The sequence below is a fragment of the Glycine soja genome, chromosome 14 (genome assembly GCF_004193775.1).
Source record: "Glycine soja cultivar W05 chromosome 14, ASM419377v2, whole genome shotgun sequence".
NCBI lineage: Eukaryota > Viridiplantae > Streptophyta > Magnoliopsida > Fabales > Fabaceae > Glycine > Glycine soja.
In genome coordinates this window covers 37,450,789-37,471,805 of record NC_041015.1, presented here as the reverse complement: position 1 = coordinate 37,471,805, position 21,017 = coordinate 37,450,789, and the positions used below count along the sequence as shown (strand labels likewise).

The 21,017-nt window shown below is 37.5% G+C and overlaps 1 non-coding gene and 1 pseudogene across 1 annotated transcript; one reads left to right on the top strand and one right to left on the bottom strand.

The window, feature by feature from the left end:
* LOC114384042 overlaps nt 1–11,913 on the bottom strand; it is a 32,196-nt pseudogene extending 20,283 nt beyond the window's left edge.
* LOC114385587 lies at nt 5,819–5,925 on the top strand. Its single transcript, XR_003660954.1, has one exon. It is a non-coding gene; the product is annotated as a small nucleolar RNA R71 (small nucleolar RNA).
* Nucleotides 11,914–21,017: the final 9,104 nt, after the last annotated feature.

Below are 21,017 nucleotides of genomic sequence, written 5' to 3'. Positions count from 1 at the left end.
TCATGACACTTGATGTAGCTCCATGTAGAGCTTGTAGGCCTTGGGTCTTATTCATCAATGGAGTCCTTTGCTTCTTGAAGATCAATAGAAGCGAAATGGAGAAGGAGGAAAGGTGATTGGAGACACCACTTTAAGGAGAAGATGAGTCAAGAACAAGCTCACCACCATAGGAAGCCACGGATAAGAGCTTAAAGGTAGGAAAAGATGAGTGGAGGGAGAAGGAGAGAGGGGGGCACGAAATTTATGCCTCAAATGAGGTATGAACTTTGAAGACTAATTTCTCAAATAATAAAAGTTTAAAAAATGCACACACAAGGCCCCTATTTATAACCTAATTGACACACAAAATTGGAGGGAAATTTGAATTTCTATTCAAATTGAATTTGAATTTGTGGAGCCAAATTTGGAGCCAAATTTTCACTAACCATGATTCGTGAATTTCAGCTATGCTTCAGCCCACTAATCCAAGATCAAGTCCAAGATTCTCCACTGAGTGTGCTTAGGTGTCATAAGGTATGTAAAACATGAAGGACATACACAAAGTGTGACTATATGATGTGGCAATGGGCTGTAACAAGCAAATGCTCACCTCCACCTTAGGCTAGTTCAAAATTTAATTGGATTGGGCTTCTCTCAATTCAATTAAATTTCTCTCCCAACACACACATCAAATAATGGACTTAATGCATGTGAAATTACAAAACTAGTCTAGGTGCCCTAAAATACAAGGGCTGAAAAATCCTACATTACTAAGGTACTGATCGAGGCCGTACCCGAATCAAATAAACATTAAAATGTAGTAACTAGGAAGTCATCCTAGGTCGTTTCCCAATGAGCAATGATAAACCAAATGTTCATAACAGATAGTAGGAAATAGTAACAAATTCGGGGGGGGGGGGGGGGGGGGTTGTTTGCTTTTGTAAATTAAATAGCAAGTAAAATTGAATTAGAAAAATATCACAATTAAAATACGTTGCTTCCCCTTGATTCACAAGCAAGTCTCTTATCCTAGGTTGCGAGAATTTATCCTTTATAAGTTTAACCACATAATCCAACCCTAAATTAAATTACTAAGCGAAATTTAACATAAGACATTCATTATGTGATTAAGCAACACAAACACCAATTACCCATAAACGATCATTAAACATGAATGTAAATTAAGCGCAGAGACAATTAATCAAGCACTAAGCATGCATGAATTAATAGCAACAAATCTAGAGTAATTAGTGAAAAGGAAAAACTGAACAAAATTTAATAGTAATAATAGAACCTCAAAGAGAATTATGCTTGATCCTCAAGAGAAAGCAACGTTGGGGACTTAGCCTTCCATTAATCAAGAGAGAACATAATTATAAATTGAAGAATGAAATTTTATTGCTACTGGAATTGCAAAACGAAAAAAATGTCTCAAAGAACAAGTCTAAAACTAGAAAACGAAAATAGGGGAGAGAGAAGAGAGGGGAGAGAACTAAACTAGAACCTTGGTGCTGTTATATAGTTTTCCAGCCCCAAAGCTTACAAATTTGTTTTAAATCCAAGCCCATAAATAAAATAAAATAAAATCTAGATAAGATAAGATAAGATCTAGATGAAATAATATCTAGATGAGATCAAATCTAAATAATATCTAGATAAGATAAGATCTAATTTTGTAGAATAAAATAGTCTGTCCTCTTCAAATCCAAGCCCAATTCTGGATTCAAGCCCAATGCTTCATTAATTCCTGAAATTAGATTAAAAACATCAAATTTGTTGAATGGGCCCAAATAATAAAACTGCCTAATTAATTTGACAATTAAAATTAATCAGTACTTAAAATGGTGCAAAAAGGGTTAAGAAATAGGAGAAAATAATGGCACATCAAAACCCCCCATACTTAGCCTTTTGCACTCCTGGGAAAAATGAAATAAAGAACAAAATCCAAGGATATCAAAGAGAGACAAACAAAACATTTACATATTTCTCAATGAACATCAAGGAATGAAAGGAATGGGTAACATCTAACATGAAGAGATCCAAAGAGTCAAGACATTCGTGAAAATCATCCAAGCAACCCAATCATGGCAAAATAGTAAATCTGCTCAAAAATGAAAAGTGATAAAGCCTCACAAGATATACACTCTATCTCTCAAGTGTCTAGACTACTGTTTACTCTCGAAGCACCCATGAAAACAAAAACCACATAGACTTGGCAAGATTCTAAAATTGACAATCAACCCATAAACACAAGCACATGAGGATCAAAAGTTCTTTTAAGGTTGTAATGGGGCTAAGGAAAAGGTAGGGAAAAATATGGAATAAGTAGCTAAATCCCAAAGGAATAGAGGAGCAATGGTGAATAAGTGGAAATTAAGCACAAGTAGTAAACCCAAACCTTCTAATATCAACAAAATCAACCAAGGCTCCCTAATTAAGTCCTCATAACAAGACCTCATTTATTCAACTTCACTTCTTTTCTTCTTCTTCTTTTTTTTAATTGAACAGTACCAAATTGAAGAATTTGCATAAACTAATTTTTTTATTTTTAGATTGAACAGTATGAAATTGAAGATTAAAGCAAGAACTAGGCAATATATATATACATCAAGCATGGCCAAAATAAAACATTAAGCATGGCCAAAAATCATATCTTCCAATGAAACATACCCCCCACCACACTTATTCCCAACTTATTCCCAAAACAATTCCAAAGCTCAAAAATTCCTTAAGGGTAAGGTGATATCATGGTTTTTCACTTAAGGCTTGTAATTAGCTTCAAAACAAAGAAAGGGGAACATAGGCTCAAAGGGGCTGTCAAAGGAATTAATTCAAGGTAAGTCCATTTGGCTAGAAGTTTATAAGAACAAAATTGCCTAAATCATTTCCAAATATGCATGTGAATTAGGAAGCATCAACAAGAATCAAGCCAAGGCTATTGTGCAAGCAATCAATGGGGCAAAACACACCAAAAAATTATGATGATGGATGGCTCAAATTCTCACAAAGGTAAACTTATCACTTTCAAATTGAGCTTTCAAAACTATCATGACATGTAGAGGAAAAACAAGGATTTCAAATCACAAAATGTCAAGAGACTTTTATTTTCAGAACAATTACCCATTACTTGAACATATCCTATAATTCAAAGACAAACATGCAAATTTAACACAATAAAACTAACAAAATTAAACTAGAACCCAACAAAACTAACAAAATTAAACTAATTTAACAAAACTATGAAAACCAAAACCAAAGAACACTCCCCCCCATACTTAAACAACACATTGTCCTCAATGTAGCACAATTAAAAGATTAAAAGCAATTAAACCATCAAATAGAATCGGACAAATGTAATAAAAGTAAAGGAGATAGGAAAAGAAAAACTCCCTAAGTCATGGTGGAGGAAGAGTAGGGTGGAGTAAAGGAGATAGGAAAAGAAAAACTCCCTAAGTCCGGTTTTCTTTGGAACTACCTGGACGAGACTCACCCATTGGCTATCGGAGATAGGATAAATGATTTCAGCTTGCAAAAGCTTGGTTACCTCCTTCTTCACTACATCAAGAATCACCGGGTTAAGTCTTCTCTGTGGCTGTCTTACTGGTTTAGCCCCATCCTCTAAATTTATTCGATGCATACATGTGGATGGGCTAATACCAGGAATGTCTGCCAGGGTCCAGCCTATAGCCTTCTTATGCTTCTTGAGAACTGATAACAGCTTCTCCTCTTGCTCATCAATAAGGGAGGCAAATATAATTATTGGAAAACTTTTGCTATCATCCAAGTAAGCATATTTTAAATTTGATGGCAGAGGCTTCAATTCTGGTGTGGATGGCTGGATAGTGGTAGAAAGAGATGGTTTCTCAGCCTGTACCTCATAAAGAAAGTAAGAGGTATGTGTACTTCTTGAAACATGGTTAGTTCTATCTGACTCTATAAAATCAATCTCAAGAGGTAAAACATCAGCAGACATGTAATCAATATCAATTTCAGATTCACTCTCAGCATCAAATTCAGACATATGATCAAGTACAAATTTAGATTCAATGCAAGAAGAGTGACAGGCATGCAGATTAGAATGAAGATCAGTCATGTATTCATCAACAATATGGTCAATTATTTCAACACGAAATATAGAAAGATCTTCAGATGGGTGTTTCATAGCATCAAGAATATTAAAATGAATAGTTATATCACCAAACTCCATAGATAGTGTGCCTGCATATACATCTATCTTAGTTCTAGCAGTTTCCATAAAAGGTCTGCCTAGAATGATGAGAGCTGATCCTTTAGAAAATCCCTCCTCCATATTTAAAATATAAAAATCAACAGGGAAAATCAGCTCACCAACTCTAACTAAGACATCCTCTATGAAATCAGTAGGATAGGCAACACTTCTATTAGCTAAATGAATTACCACATCAGTTGACTGCAAAGGACCTAGAGATAGAGAATTAAAAATAGACAGAGGCATAACACTAACAGAAGCTCCTAAATCTAGCATGGCATTGTCAAACTTATTGTTCCCTATAGTACAAGGTATGTTGAATGTACCTGGATCTTTACATTTTTCAGGGATTTGGGGAACAGATTTACCAATCAATGTGGAGACATTTCTGCCCATACTAATTCTTTCACTTCCTTTAAGCTTCCGCTTATTATTGCACAACTCCTTCAAGAATTTAACATATCTTGGAATTTGCTTTATTGCATCCAGCAGAGGTATGTTTACCTCTACTTTCCTAAATGTTTCCAAGATCTCCTTCTTTGCCTCTTCCATTTTTTGTTGGAAATTGCTCTTGGAGGGAATGGAAGAGGGATATGCTGCTTCTCTTTAGATTCACCTGCATAGAAATTGTTAGGTAACTTACTCTTTAAATTTTTGTCATTATCTTTTTCTGGAGTAGAGTGAGGTTGGGCAGGTTCATTGGCAGATGAGGAAGATGCTACTGGTTGAGGTCCTTGACACTATTTTCCTGACCTCAATGTAATGGCACTCACATTTTTGGGATTCTGGACAGATTGAGAAGGTAATCTATCAGAATTCTGGGACTGTTGTTGATTTAACTGTGTAGCCAACTGTCTCATCTGATTAGTTAAGCTCTGAATGGAGGCTCTGGTCTCTTGTTGAAACTGCATGTTTTGCATAGTCATTTGCCTCACAAGTTCTTCAAGGGAAGGTTGCGGAGGGGCCTCAATTGTTTGTTGTTTCTGGGGCTGTTGCTGTTGGATTGGTGGAGGAACGTATGGTCTGCTTGGGCCAACAACATTTTGAAAATAAGGTTGTTGTTGTTGTTGCTGCTGTTGTGAAGGATTCGACCATCTAAGGTTGGGATGATTCCTCCATCCGGGATTGTACATGTTGCTGAAGAGGTCATAATTATTCTGTTGTGGCTGATTTTGCTGCTGAGGTTGAGGAGGTCTGTTGTAGATGTTTGCAGCATAAGCTTCAGGCTGTTCAATGGCTTCAGATTGTTGCACAGAAGGGAAAAGGTCTGTGTGGTGATCGGTAGAGGAGCATAAACCACAGAGTCTGGCGACAGGTGCAGATTTTTGATTCATGGCCAGTTGGGTTACCAGGTTAACCAAGGCATCTAGTTTACCTTCAAGCTTCTTAGTCTCACCTGATGAATTCGTGGCTACTTCATGCACTCTTGTAATGACAATAGCATCACTTCTGGTACTAAATTGCTGGGAGTTTGAAGCCATCTTCTCAATTAAATTTCTGGCTTCAGCAGGGGTCATGTTTCCAAGGGCTCTACCACTGGCAGCATCTATCATACTTCTCTCCATGTTGTTGAGTCCTTCATAAAAATATTGGAGAAGAAGCTGCTCTGAAATCTGGTGGTGAGGGCAACTAGCACATAATTTCTTAAGTCTCTCCCAGTATTCATATAGGCTCTCTCCACTGAGTTGTCTAATACCTGAAATATCCTTTCTGATGGTTGTGGTCCTGGAAGCAGGGAAGAAATTTTCTAAGAATACTCTCTTGGGGTCATCCCAGCTCGTGATGGACCTTGGAGCAAGGTAATATAGCCAGTCCTTTGCAACTTCCTCTAAAGAATGAGGAAAGGCCTTCAGAAATATGTGATCCTCCTGGACATCTGGTGGTTTCATGGTGGAGCAGACAATATGGAATTCTTTCAGATGCTTGTGTGGGTCTTCACCTGCAAGGCCATGAAACTTTGGAAGCAAATGGATCGGTCCAATTTTAAGAACATATGGGACATCCTCATTAGGGTATTGGATGCACAAGCTTTCGTAGGTGAAATCAGGTGCAGCCATTTCCCTTAAAGTCCTCTCACGGGGTGGAGGTTGTGTCATATTCTCAGAATGTACAAAATCAGAATGTTTAAAACTATAATGTTCAAAATCACCAATAATAGAATGCTCAGGATGCTCAAAAGGTACTAAATGATGTCTAACTAATCTATGAAATGTCCTATCTATCTCAAGATCAAAGGGTTGTAAGTCAGATGGATTTCCTCTAGTCATACACTAAATTCAACATACACAATTAGTTGCACAAATGACTTGAAATTTTGTGAGCAACCTTATAAAATGATGAGAAGATAGCACAAAAAATTTCAAACAAAAATTCAAAGTCTAACTATATAAGCTAAAAATGATAAGTTAAGAAAAATAAGAGAATAATACTTGGAAAATAAAAAACTTTTGACAGAATTGCAATTTTTGGAAGGAGACCTCAGCCGGCCTACGGAGCAAAAGTCATTCTGATACCCGGAGCAAAAGTTATGGCCGTTTGAAGTTTTGACAAAAATAAAATTTGCTACTTTTTTGGAACTTTCAAATCTGACCAAACTAAGGGCTGCAGCTATTTTTCCCACAAAATATGGATCAAAAGAAGTGACCATAAAAAAATTCAGCCAAAAATAACAACTCTAGCTACCAAAACGAAAAATCCTAATTAATTCAGCAAGGGTGGTCGCTAAAATCCGTTGCTACATGATTTTCACTACTACTCTGTTTTGCCGTAAGCAAAAGTGGTCGCAGAATCCGTCACAAAACACTATTCACAGCAAAACACCCAAAACTGAAAAAGGGGAAGCGCTTAACAGAAAAACTAAAACAGAACACACACTAAACAAAATACCAAGACGCTAAACAACACTAACTAACACACACACTAACACAACACTAACACTAACACAAGAATTAAACACGAACACAAGAATTAAACACTAACACGACACTAGCTATTATGAACCTTTGGACACTGCTCCCCGGCAACGACGCCAAATTTTATCGAGGCCGTACCCAAATCAAATAAAAATTAAAATGTAGTAACTAGGAAGTCATCCTAGGTCGTTTCCCAACGAGCAATGATAAACCAAATGTTCATAACAGATAGTAGGAAATAGTAACAAATTGGGGGGGGGGGGGGGGTGGGGTTGTCTGCTTTTGTAAATTAAATAGCGAGTAAAATTGAATTAGAAAAATATCAGAATTAAAATATGTTGTTTCCCTTTGATTCACAATCAAGTCTCTTGTCCTAGGTTGCGAGAATTTATCCTTTATCAGTTTAACCACTTAATCCAACCCTAAATTAAATTACTAAGCAAAATTTAACATAAGGCATTCATTATGTGATTAAGCAGCACATACACCAATTACCCATAAACGACCATTAAGCATGAACGTAAATTAAGTGCAGAGACAATTAATCAAGCACTAAGCATGCATGAATTAATAGCAACAAATTTAGAGTAATTAGTGAAAAAGAAAAACTGAACAGAATTTAACAGTAATAATAGAACCTCAAAGAGAACTGTGCTTGATCCTTAAGAGAAAGCAACACTGGGGACTTAGCCTTCCATTAATCAAGAGAGAATGAAATTATAAATTGAAGAACGAAATTTTATTGCTACTGGAATTGCAAAACGAAAAAAAAAAATGTCTCAAAGAAAAAGTCTAAAACTAGAAAACGAAAATAGGGGAGAGAGAAGAGAGGGGAGAGAACTAAACTAGAACCTTGGTGCTGTTATATAGTTTTCCAGCCCCAAAGCTTACAAGTCTGTTTTAAATCCAAGCCCATAAATAAAATCAAATCAAATCTAGATAAGATAAGATAAGATCTATATGAAATAATATCTAGATGAGATCAAATCTAAATAATATCTAGATAAGATAAGATAAGATCTATATGAAATAATATCTAGATGAGATCAAATCTAAATAATATCTAGATAAGATAAGATAAGATCTAATTTTGTAGAATAAAATAGTTTGTCCTCTTCAAATCCAAGCCCAATTCTGGATTCAAGCCCAATGCTTCATTAATTCCTGAAATTAGATTTAAAACATCAAATTAGCTAAATGGGCCCAAATAGTAAAACTGCCTAATTAATTTGACAATTAAAATTAATCGGTATTTAAAATGGTGCAAAAAGGGTTAAGAAATAGGAGAAAATAATGGCACATCAGGTACCCTCCCTACACTATGGAGCCATAAATACAAGGCCCAAAATTAATGAAATCCTAATCTCTAATATGTACAAAGATAAGTGGGCTCACACTCAGCCCATGGGCCCTAAATCTACCCTAAGGCTCATGAGAACCCTAGGGCCTTCTCCTGCATCTCTGGCCCAATCTTCTTGGAGTTTTCTAACCAATGCCCTTAGGGGCTAGGATTGCATCAACACAAACATAAATCATTCGGACCCAGTCCATGTTGAGATTAGAGGTATGAGAGGTGAGAGCTAGATTAAAGTAAGAGAAGACACTCCATCTTTGAGTGAGGGTGATCATGTTCGTTCTGGGTATCTCTCACCCAACCCCTCTACATTCTTCACAAAATGGCCTTCGGGAAGACAAAACTTCACTTCAACTAAAGTGGAATCCAAGTTGGAGTGCAAAAACTACACATAGCAGGTGAGCTGCTCATCACCATGCCAGACCACCGGTGTCTAGAGGAATGAGTTCAAATGTTGAGCATCAAACTTGATAACTTTGCCCCATACCTTGCAATGCTTGGGGAAGCTGTCCTCAGGGTAATAGATGTTGGCATAAAATTCCTTCACCAAAGCCACATTAATGTTGTTGTCTGGCAAGTTGGTCAACCTTTTGACCCAGTTCCTCCTCTTAAGCTCCTCCCAAACCTCATCGTTTTCCCCAGTGCCAAGTTCCACATTCCTCTCTGGGAAAATGTTCCTGAGTATAATGTTCTCCACATTGCTAGCCCTCGCTACAAGAGAATTGAGCTAGAGATTATCATAGTCAACATGCGGTAGTTTCAGTTCTTGGTCACGAGCATGAGAAGTTGAAGCCCTTCTTTTCCTGGTAGCCATAAAAAATAAAGGGGCCCATCAAAGAAAAATAAAGAGAGAGGAAAGGGTAAAAAGAAATAACAAACATTAAGGAGAAGCATAAACATGTGTGCTAAGCGCTCAAGTGCGCGCTCAATCCCCCCTTAAGAAACAAAAAAAAGAGCAAGGAAGGCTTTGCATGGAAGTTTGCGCTTACCCCAATGCAAAACATAAAACTTGAGAATTGGACATTTAGGCTTAGTGCGCAACGAGCACTTAGCCCACATCAAATTGACCTAAAAAGAAAAAATAAGTAGGCTTAGCGCACAAGTGTGCGCTAAGCCAATTGAAAATAAAAACATGACAACAAGATTATAGGACTTAGCGCGCAAGGTGAACTTAGCCTACAACCACAACAACATAGATGCAAGGGGATGCCTACTTAGCACGTAATTATGCATTTAGCTAGCACCAGATCTGGAAAAATCCTAGATCTGGATGAATGCAGATGGAGAATATTAAGAAGACAAACCCATAACTCATGAACCTGCTAAGCATTGCAGGCTTAGTGAGTTCAGCGATTTCCAGAAACACGAAATGCCACTAATAACTTACATTCAGACATGAACAAATGCATAGAAGCAAAAATCGCATATATATGAAAAAAGAACACCAAAAGTGACAAATAACATGATGTAAGCTCCATTGGAGCTTGTAGGCCTAGGATCTTCTTCATCAATGGATTCCTTTGCTTCTTGGAAGATGAATGGCAGCGGAATGGAGAAGGAAGAGAGAGTGGAAATGCCACTTCAAGGAGAAGATGAGTTTAGAAGAAGCTCACCACCATAGGAGGCCATGGATAAGAGAGCTTAGAGGAAGAAGGAGATGAATGAAGGGAGAGGGAGAGAAGAGCACGAAATTTTGTGCTCTAAAAGAGCTCTGAAATCTTAAGTTAATATTCAAATGATCAAAGTTCAAAAAAATGCACACACATTACCTCTATTTATAGCCTAAGTGTCACACAAAATTGGAGGGAAATTTGAATTTCAATTCAAATTTCACTTGAATTTGAAATTGAATTTGTGGAGCCAAACTTTGGAGCCAAAATTTCACTAATTATGATTAGTGAATTTTAGTTATGGTTCAGCCCACTAATCCAAGATCAATTCCAAGATTCTCCACTAAGTGTGCTTAGGTGTCATGAGGCATGTAAAGCATAAAGGACATGCACAAAGTGTGACTATATGATGTGGCAATGGGGTGTAGTAAGCAAATGCTCACCTCCCCCTCTAAAATTTAATTGGATTGGGCTTCTACCAATTCAATTAAATTTATTTCCAACCACACACATCAAATATTCACTTAGTGCATGTGAAATTACAAAACTACCCCTAATACAAAAACTAGTCTAGGTGCCCTACAATACAAGGGCTGAAAAATCCTATATTTCTAGGGTACCCTACCTACAATATGGAGCCCTAAATACAAGGACCAAATATAATGACATCCTAGTCTAATATCTACAAAGATAATTGGACCCAACCTTGGCCCATGGGCTAAGAAATCTACCCTGAGGTTCATGAGAACCCTAGGGCCTTCTTCAGCAGCTCTAGCCCAATCCTCTTAGAGCCTCTTGCTCATGGCTCTAGTGACTGGTCCCTTCCTAGGGAGGATTGCATCATAACATAAACAAAAAGGGAAAGAAACAACTAAAATAAAATAAAACAAAGAAGGGAAAGAAAATTAAAGGTACTTGATGCAATTGATGAGTGGTTCAACGTCAACGAGAAAAGAAACAAATAGATTATGGTGGCAAAGATGAGTGAATGAGGGGGAAAGATTTTGGAGAAAAACAACATAACAGAGAGAAGATTAGGGTAGGGATAAAAGAAAAGAAAAGAAAGGGGAAAGTGGTTATGAGTGTTTGAGCAGTTTTCGATACTGCTACTGCAGCTAAGATAGGCACGCTTTGTGGGAATGTACCTCCTAGCTCGCCATCATGAACTGTCTTTTGGCTATCCCCCAAAATTTAAGAAAATAAAATAATTAATTTTGAAATTCAATTTTTTTTTCAATATGAGTTATGTATTAAGCCTAGATTTGTGCGCTAAGCCTAAATAATTGAATTTGTAACTCTAGAGATATCATTGGGCTTAGCACGCCCGTTGGTCTTAGCAAGTTGTATAGAAGGAAATTTCCTGCAAAATTTGCTTACTATGCCCAGAAGGCTTAGCAAGCATGCTTGGCTCACTCAGCCCGTACTTGTGCGCTTAGCTCAAATATATTAAATTGTACATTAGAGGTATCATTGGGCTTAGTATGACAAGCAAGCTCAACGAGCAAGACTCTGGTACTCTAGACAACACAGGCACATTGAGCAGACAACTATATATATCCAACACACAAAACATTAACGAAATCCTTATACTAACACACACACCCTAAACAATTAAAGCCAAGATAAGGGAAGAGATCTTGGGTTGCCTCCTAGTAAGTGACATTTGACACCATCAAGGATCATAGATGCAAATAATGGTGGTCATTCACTTAATTTCTCCCCCGTTTAAGCCTTCAACCTCTGACCATTAACAATCCAACTCTGCTCTGGTTCATTGGAAGAAGGGTCCACCAACTCAATTGCCCCATAGGGCTTGACCTCTTTGATCATTAATGGTCCAGTTCATTTAGACTTGAGCATGCCTAGAAACAATTTGAACCATAAGTTGAATAACAAAACTTGCTAGCCTGGATGGAAACTCCTCTTCACAAGCATCTCATCATGGTAAGCCTTCATCTTCTACTTGTAATGTTTGAATGGCTCATACGTGTTCAGCCTCATTTTCTTCCAATTCCTGCAGTTGCAACTTTCTCTTCTCCCTAGACAAGGACTCATCAAAATTCAAGAACTTGAGATCCCAATAGGCTTTATGCTCCATTTCCACCGAAAGAATGACAGGCTTTTCCATACACCATTTGGAAAGGCGATAAACCAATTGGGGTCTTGAAGTAGTTCGATAAGCCCACAGGGCATCATCCAGTTTTGCAGCTCAATTCTTTCTTGAAGAAAATATTGTCTTCTCAAGGATCTTCTTAAGTTCCCTATTTGATACCTAGACTTTGCCATTGTTTTGTGGGTGGTACAGAAAGGCTACTTTGTGCTAACAATGTAATGTCCTAAGACCTTGTGCAGTTGTGCATTGAAAAAGTACGACCCACCCACCATCACTGATAAGTACTCTTGGAACTCCAAAGTAGGAAAAGATGTTCTTCTTGAGGAACATGATGATTGTTTTGGCATCATTTTTCTAAGTGGCAACAACTTCCACCAATTTTGAAACATAGTCAACAACCACTAAAATAAAGAGGCAAGGGTCCTACAAAGCCAATGCCCAATAACCAAACACCCTCACCTCAAGAATATTTTACAGGGGCATCTCATGCCTCTTGCAAATGCCTCTGGTTCTTTTGCACTTGTCACATTGTTGCATATGCTCATAAGCATCTTTAAAAATAGAAGGCTAAAAGAACCCAAATTGTAACACTTTCACAACAGTCCAATCTCCACCGTAGTGTCCTCCATAGGGAAAATTATGGCAATGCCACAATATGCTTTCGGGCTCCTCTTTGGTTACACACCGCCTCAATAGGTTATCCGCTCTAAGTTTAAACAAGTATAGGTCACCCCACTCATAATAACGAGCATCTCGGAGAAACTTCTTCCTTTTAGTGCCAATTGAGATCATTAGGAATGACACCAACTTCTTTGAAATTTTCTATGTTGGCAAACCAAGGGTGCTCTCTCACAATCAACAAGGATTCATTTGGAAATTCATCACGAATCTCCTTCTCCTTTAATGTGACTTCTAATTGAGGCTTGCTTGAGAAGCTTCTATGGAGGCTGGATCTTTGAGCTTCACTAATGTACTTAAATTGTGATCTTCAGCCATGGAGTTGCAGTGAAAGATAAAGGAGAAGAGGTGAGAGGAGGTGCCATCTACTAGAGAATAAGCCATGGAAGGAGAAGCTTCACCACCAAGAGATTGCCTTGGATAAGAAGCTTAGACAGAAAGCTTCAATGGAGGAAAAGAAAGAGAGAGAGGGGAGGGCATGAAATTGAAGGAGAAAAAAGGGGAGAGAAGTTGAACTTTGAAGTGTGTCTCACAAGTTTCTCATTCATCAAACTTATGGCAATTGTTACACATACTTCTATTTATAGCCTAGGTCACTAACTAAATGAAAGCATCCTTGAGAAGCTTCCTTAAGAAGCTTCCTTGAGAAGCTTTCTTGAGAAGCTAGAGCTTAGCTACACACACCCCTCTAATAGCTAAGCTCACCCCATGCCAAAATACATGAAAATACAAAAAAGTCCCTACTACAAAGACTACTCAAAATGCCCTGAAATACAAGGCTAAAACCCTATATCACTAGAATGGCCAAAATACAAGGCCCTAAAGAAGGAAAACCTATTATAATATTTATGAAGACAAGTGAACCCAACCTTGGCCCATGGGCTTAGAAATCTACCCTGAGGTTCATGAGAACCCTAGGGCCTTCTTCAGCAACTCTAGCCCAATCCTCTTGGAGCCTCCTGTTCATGGCTCTGGTGACTAGTCCCTTCCTAGGGAGGATTGCATGATCCCCTCTCCCTTGAAGAGGATTTGACCTCAAATTTGTTGGTTCCTCCTCTTCAGCATGAGCACCATCTGTAAAAGAAATTAAATCAGAAATGTTAAAAGTGGTGTTGACTCCATACTCTTCTGGGAGGTCCAACCTATAGGCATTGTTATTGATCCTCTCCAAGACATGAAAAGGTCCATCACCTCTAGGACTAAGCTTGGATTTCCTCTTAGTAGGGAATCTATCCTTCCTAAGATGGAGCCAAACCTAATCCCCCTCATTAAGAAGTAGCTCATTTCTTTCTCTATTACCTTTAGTTTCATACACCTTTGCTTGGTTCTCTATTTGGTTCCTAACCCTCTCATGCAACTTCTGTAGAAGCAAGTTTCATGATGATGATTCAAGTATGAATCAAGTAGTTTTGATGATGACAAAAAGCCAAAAAGAATTATTTCAAGATTGAGTCAACAAGTTCAAGATCAAGGTTAATTTCAAGATTCAAGAGAAGTTGATTTCAAAGATTTAAGAGAAGATGAATTCAAGATTCAAGAGAAGAAATCAAGAAGACTTCACAAGGGATGTATTGAAAAGTTTTTTTCAAAAATCAAACATAGCACAGTTTTGTTTTACAAAAGAGTTTTCTCAAAATTTTCTAAGTTACCAGAGTATTTACTCTCTGGTAATCGATTACCAGTTTCCTATAATTGATTACCAGTGATAAAGTTTGATTTCAAAAGCTTTTAACTGAATTTGCAACGTTCCAAATGATTTTTAAATGGTGTAATTGATTACAATATATTGGTAATCGATTACCAGTGTATCTGAACATTGAAATTCAAATTCAATTGTGAAGAGTCATATCTTTTCATAAAATGCATTGTGTAATCGATTACATGGTTATGGTAATCGATTACCAGTGACAAGTTCTGAATTTAAAATCAAGAGATGTAACTCTTCCAATGGTTTTCTCAAAGATTTTCTCAAGGTTATAACTCTTCCAATGGTTTTCTTGACCAGACATGAAGAGTCTATAAAAAAAGGACTTTTTGAGAACTTTTGAACTTTTTGAACAACTTTTGAGAAATCTTGAAACCTTTCCTACTCATCTTTCTTCTTCTTCTTCCTTTGCCAAAAAGCTTTCTAAGTTTTTTGTGTTTCCAAACCTTGTTCTTCTACAGAAAACAAAAGTGTGCTATATCTTTTCATTCTCTTATCTCTTTGCCAAAAAGAATTCAATAAGGACTAATCGCCTGAATTCTTTTTGTGTCTCTCTTCTCCCTTTTCCAAAAGAACAAAGGACTAACCGCCAGAATTCTTTTGTGTCTCCCTTCTCCCTTTTCAAGAGAATTCAAAAGGACACAGTCTGAGAATTGTTTTGATTCTTCCCTTTCCCTTAAACAAAAGATTTCAAAGTACTAACCGCCTAAGATATCTTTTGTTTCCCCTTACAAAGATTCAAAGGACTAGTCGCCTGAGAATTCTTTGTCTTAACACATTGGAGGGTACATCCTTTGTGGTACAAGTAGAGGGTACATCTACTTGGGTTGTTGTAACTGAGAACAAGAGAGGGTGCATCTCTTGTGGATCAGTTCAAGTGGAGGGTACATCCACTTGGTTGTTCAAAGAGAACAAGGGAGGGTACATCCCTTGTGGATCTTTGCTTGTAAAGGATTTTACAAGGTTAAAAAGAAATATCAAGAACCGGTGGTGGCTTGGGGATTAGATGTAGGCACGGGTTGTTTCCAAACCAGTATAAAATTCTTGTGTTTGTCTTCTTCTTCCCTACACTCTTTAATTTCTGTTAGCATCTCTATCTGACACAATGGTCATAGGAAAACCATGGAGTCTCACAACTTCCCTGAAGAAGGGTTTTGAGATGTGAGAAGAGTCACCTACCTTGTGGCATGGTATAAAGTGTGCCATCTTGCTAAACTTATCCATCACCACAAAGATAGAGTCTACACCACTTTGGGTTCTAGGAAGGCCAAGGACAAAGTCCATACTAATGTCTACCCAAGGTGTATATGGGATGGGTAAGGGTGTGTATAGACAATGAGGCATCACCCTAGACTTGGCTTGTAAACAAGCCACACACCTAGTGCAATGCTTATGGACATTTTTCTTCATATGCGACCAATAGAACTTTTCTTTGCGTAAGACAAGGGTCTTGTCTATCCCAAAGTGGCCCATGAGCCCACCCTCATGGCTTTCTTTCATAAGTAATTTCTTGATGGATCCTTGGGGTATGCAAAGCTTTCCTTCTTTGAACAAATACCCCTTAGCCATATAGAATCCATCTTGGGCCTTTTTCTTACAACTCTCATAAATGGGAGAGAAATGTTCATTTGAAGCATACAATTCCCTAATGTTATCAAATCCTAAAATTTGAGCTCCTAGGGAACAAAACAATGTGTGCCTCCTAGAGATGGCATTAGCTACCATATTTGTTTTTCCCTTTTTGTATTTGATAACATATGGAAATTTCTCTAGGTACTTTATCCATTTTGCATGCCTTTTGTTTTACTTGCTTTTCCCTTTAATGTATTTAAGTGATTCGTGATCACTATGAATGACAAATTCCTTGGAAACAAGATAATGTTCCCAAGTTTGGAGAGCTCTTATTAAGGTATCAAGCTAGTTATCATAGGTGGGGTAGTTGAGGGTGGCACCATGAAGTTTTTCACTAAAATAAGCAATAGGATGCCCACCTTGCAACAATACAGCTCCCACACCCACTCCAGAGGCATCACATTCTAGCTCAAAAGTTTTAGAAAAGTCAGGAAGAGTTAGAACATGTGCCCTGGTGAGCTTTTCTTTGACCAAAGCAAAGGCTTTCTCTTGTATTTCACCCCAAGTGAATGCCACATTCTTCTTCACCATCTCATTGAGAGGTGAGGCAAGTGTAGAGAAATTAGGAACAAACCTTCTATAAAAGCTTGCTAACCCATGGAAGCTCCTAATATCTCCTACATTTTTTGGGGTAGGCCATTCTTGGATGGCTTTGATTTTCTCAGGGTCCACTTGGACCCCATTTCTACCAACTACAAATCCTAAGAAAACTATATTATCTACACAAAAGGTACATTTCTCTATATTGGCATAGAGAGTGTTTTTCCTAAGAACTGGAAGAACTTGTCTTAGATATCGTAAATGATCATCTAGGCTTCTACTGTACACAAATATATCATCAAAATAAACAACTATAAATCTACCTATGAAATCCCTTAAGACATGATGCATAAGCCTCATAAAGGTGCTTGGTGCATTAGTGAGCCCAAAAGGCATCACTAGCCATTCATACAAACCAAACTTGGTCTTGAAAGCGATTTTCCACTCATCACCCTCTTTCATCCTGATTTGGTGATAACCACTTTTAAGATCAATTTTTGAAAAGATGTTGGTACCATGCAACTCATCAAGCAAATCATCAAGTCTAGGAATGGGTGCCTATGCTTTACAATAACGTTGTTGATGGCCCTGCAATTTGTACACATTCTCCACTTACCATCTTTTTTGGGCACCAACAACACTAGCATAACACAAGGGCTTAGGCTCTCTTGGACCCAACCCTTCTCCAACAATTCCTTAACCTGTGACTCTATCTCCTGAAGGTTAGTCTTATAGGCTGGCCTATTAAGAAGGCTTTCTCCTGGGACTAAGTCTATTTGGTGCTCTATTCCCCTAAAAGGAGGTAGCCCAGGGGGTATCTCTTTGGGAAATATATCACCAAATTCATGTAAGAGTTCTTGGACCTTTGGGGGTAAGGTCTCAAATCTAGAAATTATGGCAGTGCTAAGGGAGGTTTCCCTTGATAGGAGAAGGTAGAAGGATTGTTTAAGAAGGAGTGCTCTTTTGATATCACCTTTTATTGCAAAATGATTTTCCTTCTTAACAATTTTCTTGGAGGAATCCTTTTCCTCTTTTTCCTTCCCCTTGGCCTTTGAATACAAGGTCTTACTATCCGTCTTTTTCTTTTGCTTTTCTAGTTTTTCTTCCCTATTCCTCTTATCTTTCATAGTTAGTTGATCTTTGGCCACCTGTGAGGGTGTTTGAGGATGCAACACAAACTTTGTTCCAAGGTGGGTGAGGGTTATCTCATTAGTTAGGCCATTATAGATTATCTTTCTATCATATTGTCATGGCCTACCTAAGGGAAGGTGTCCTACTTCCATAGGAACTACATCACAAGTCACTTCATCCTTATATGTTCCAATGGAGAAGGGAACTTTCACTTGCTGATTGAGCCATTGAAGTTTGTAAGGCTTTGGATGGGGAGTGATAGCAAGGCTCAACTTAGTGAATAATCTTGTGCTACAACAATTGCAACATGAACCACTATCTACAATGAGAGAGCATGTGCTCTAAAAATTTTTACACTTTGTGTGAAAAATATTCTCTCTTTGAGATTGGGTCAAGTCACAAGATTGGCCTCCTAGAAGCCTTTTAACCATTAAAAGGTTCCCTTCTTCTTGGGAGTAGATCTCTTCACTAAATTCTTTCCCTTTTTCTTCTTCACTTTCACTAGAGGAAGGTGAAGTAGTAGCCTCATCTTGGCTACTATAAATGTCTTGGCCCTTCATAATCATGATTTTCTTGGTAGGGCATTGAGAAGCAATGTGTCCTCTTCCAAGACATTTAAAACACATTATATAGTCTTTTCTTGCATACTAGCCTTAGGGGGTTGCTTTTCTATTGTCTCCCCCTTATCATCTTTGGGCTCAGAAGGTGCAGCCCTAAGATGCCTTGACCTTGGTGTTTCTTTGGATAAGAGTGAGAGCCATACGATTTTGAAGTAGGATTCCTTTTAAGTTGTTGCTCTACCCTTATGCAATGTTGGACTAGGTCATCTAGGTCCCTATATGGAAGGAGCTTAACCTTGTCCCTCACTTCCATATTAAGTCCACTAAGGAACCTAGCAATACTTGTTTTTTCCTCCTCCCTAAGTCTAGCTCTCAAAAGGAGTAGTTCTATTTGTCGCCTATACTCTTCAACACTCATACTCCCTTGTCTAAGCCTTTGGAGCATGTCCAAAAGCTCTCTTTCGTAGTAGAAAGGAAAAAGAAGCATAGTAAGGCCTTGTCTTCAAAGGCATACCCTTGGATGCTAAGGGTAGCCAAAGGAACCTTCCTTTCCTCACTTGTATGATGGCAAGCAAAGAGTTGAACAAATTTCATTTCCCAATCTAAATAAGCCTCTACATTGTCCTTCCCATGGAAGTATGGGAGGTTAATGTTAGCCTCTTGAGGATTTCTTTCCTTTTCTCTCATATAGGAGTGAGGTCTAGGATGTGACCTATGTCTTCCTCCATAATAGTCACTAAATTCTTCACTTAGGCTCTTGTAGGAGTCATGATTACTATAGGAGGCATGTTTTTCTTTTCTTAACTCTTTTATTATTTTCCTTCTTTCTTCTTCCCTTATTTTTTCCCTCTCATCTTGACTTATTTCTACCTTCTCTTTTCCTTTTTCTTTTCTTTCTAGTTTTTCTTTCCATAACTTGAGGGAACCCAACTCATCTAAGATTCTAGATAGAGGGTCCTTATGACTAGTACCCTCACCATTAACACTAGATGAATGATGACTCATGTTGGTTCCTAAGTTGTGGTTCTTTCTTGTTGGGGGTTTGAAAAAGGTAAAAGCTAGGGTTCAAAAAGAACTCAAGATAAGCGTGATAAGCAAGAAGAAAGTATTATCCAATAACAAGATAAACTAGGTGTGACTAGTAAAGAAAATAAGCTATGAAAGTAAGCAAGAAATTAAAGTGCAAGAAATGTAAACTAGGCAGATCCTAAGAATGTTTGGATGATCACATTTAAGGTTCCCAACAAAACACTCACTATCCTAAGGGAAAATTGCCTAAAATTATTACACACAAATGGAAGTTTGGTAACCTATTGGAGGCTCCCAACACACTTCCAACGAAAGGTTTTTTTGTCATAAAATTTGAAAGCAATAAAGGTAAGTAAATTTTCAATTACAAAGTTACAAAAAAGTCCTCAATTTTGGTGGCTGTTCTCTCTTTGGTGTTTCACTCAATTTGGAGTGCTTCTTAGTCCAATAGCTCTTAACGTGGTTGGCCCCTTGCTTCTTGACTCAAATTCTTCAATTGACGGCACCAATTCCCTATATGGCAACTCACAAACAAGGAAACAAAGAGACAAGCAATAACCAAAGACCAAAATATGAAATGAAAGCTAAACCAATAGATTTTTAACAAGAAAAATTTTCAAGGATTATTCAATAATTAAATCAATGAAAAGCACATAAAAGCAAGCTAGGACTCAAAGAGAAACCTAGAATGGCTCTAGAGTAGAGTAAAAAAACTATAAAAAAAAGGACTCAAGAAACCTCTAGTTTTGGCACTTGTTTTCACACTAATTTTCAATTCAAATTTTAGAACTAAGATTGGTATAAAATAGACACCAATTATAGAACAAATTTTGAGCCAAAACAACAAGCACACTTCCGTTTCACTTTTTTTACACTGATTTTCCTGCCAAATTGTGTGATTTTTATTATTTTTTCCTTTTATCCAAATCACTTGGTTATTTTTTCCAGATGTCTAGAAAATTCATTAAAAATTGCAGCTCAAAATTCGTAGTGACCAATTCCCAGTAATTGTTACAAGTTCGTATGTTCAAGCTACCAGCTCCAGCGATTTCAGACTTTTTTTAAGCATGGTATATTGATTGCCTTAGGCTTACTTTCAACCTTCCTATGTATTTTGAACTCACTAGGCTTGATTACCACAGTTTTAGGAGTTCAATATTCACATAGGATCAAAATTTCAGCCAGCAATTCAATCACCAAAACTCAAATTCACAATAGACACAATCATAAGGAAACCAAAAAGTTCAAGAAAAGGTTCACAATCAAAGACTCTCTAAGAATTTTGCATGAACATGTTAAGGACTAATTAACATGAAATATTTTACTCAAATTAACTAATAGGCTAAAAAAATTTCATACACTCACGAACAAGTGAGTTAGACAAAGAATGAAGAAAAATAAAATTCAGCACAACATAAGGAATCTTATGTGACAAGTTTCATGACTAGACATGACTTCTATGACAAAACTACAATAGGTGAACAAGTCACTCTAGATTTTTGAGGTTTTCTTCTACTTTAACGTTTTCATAAGAATTTTATGTTTT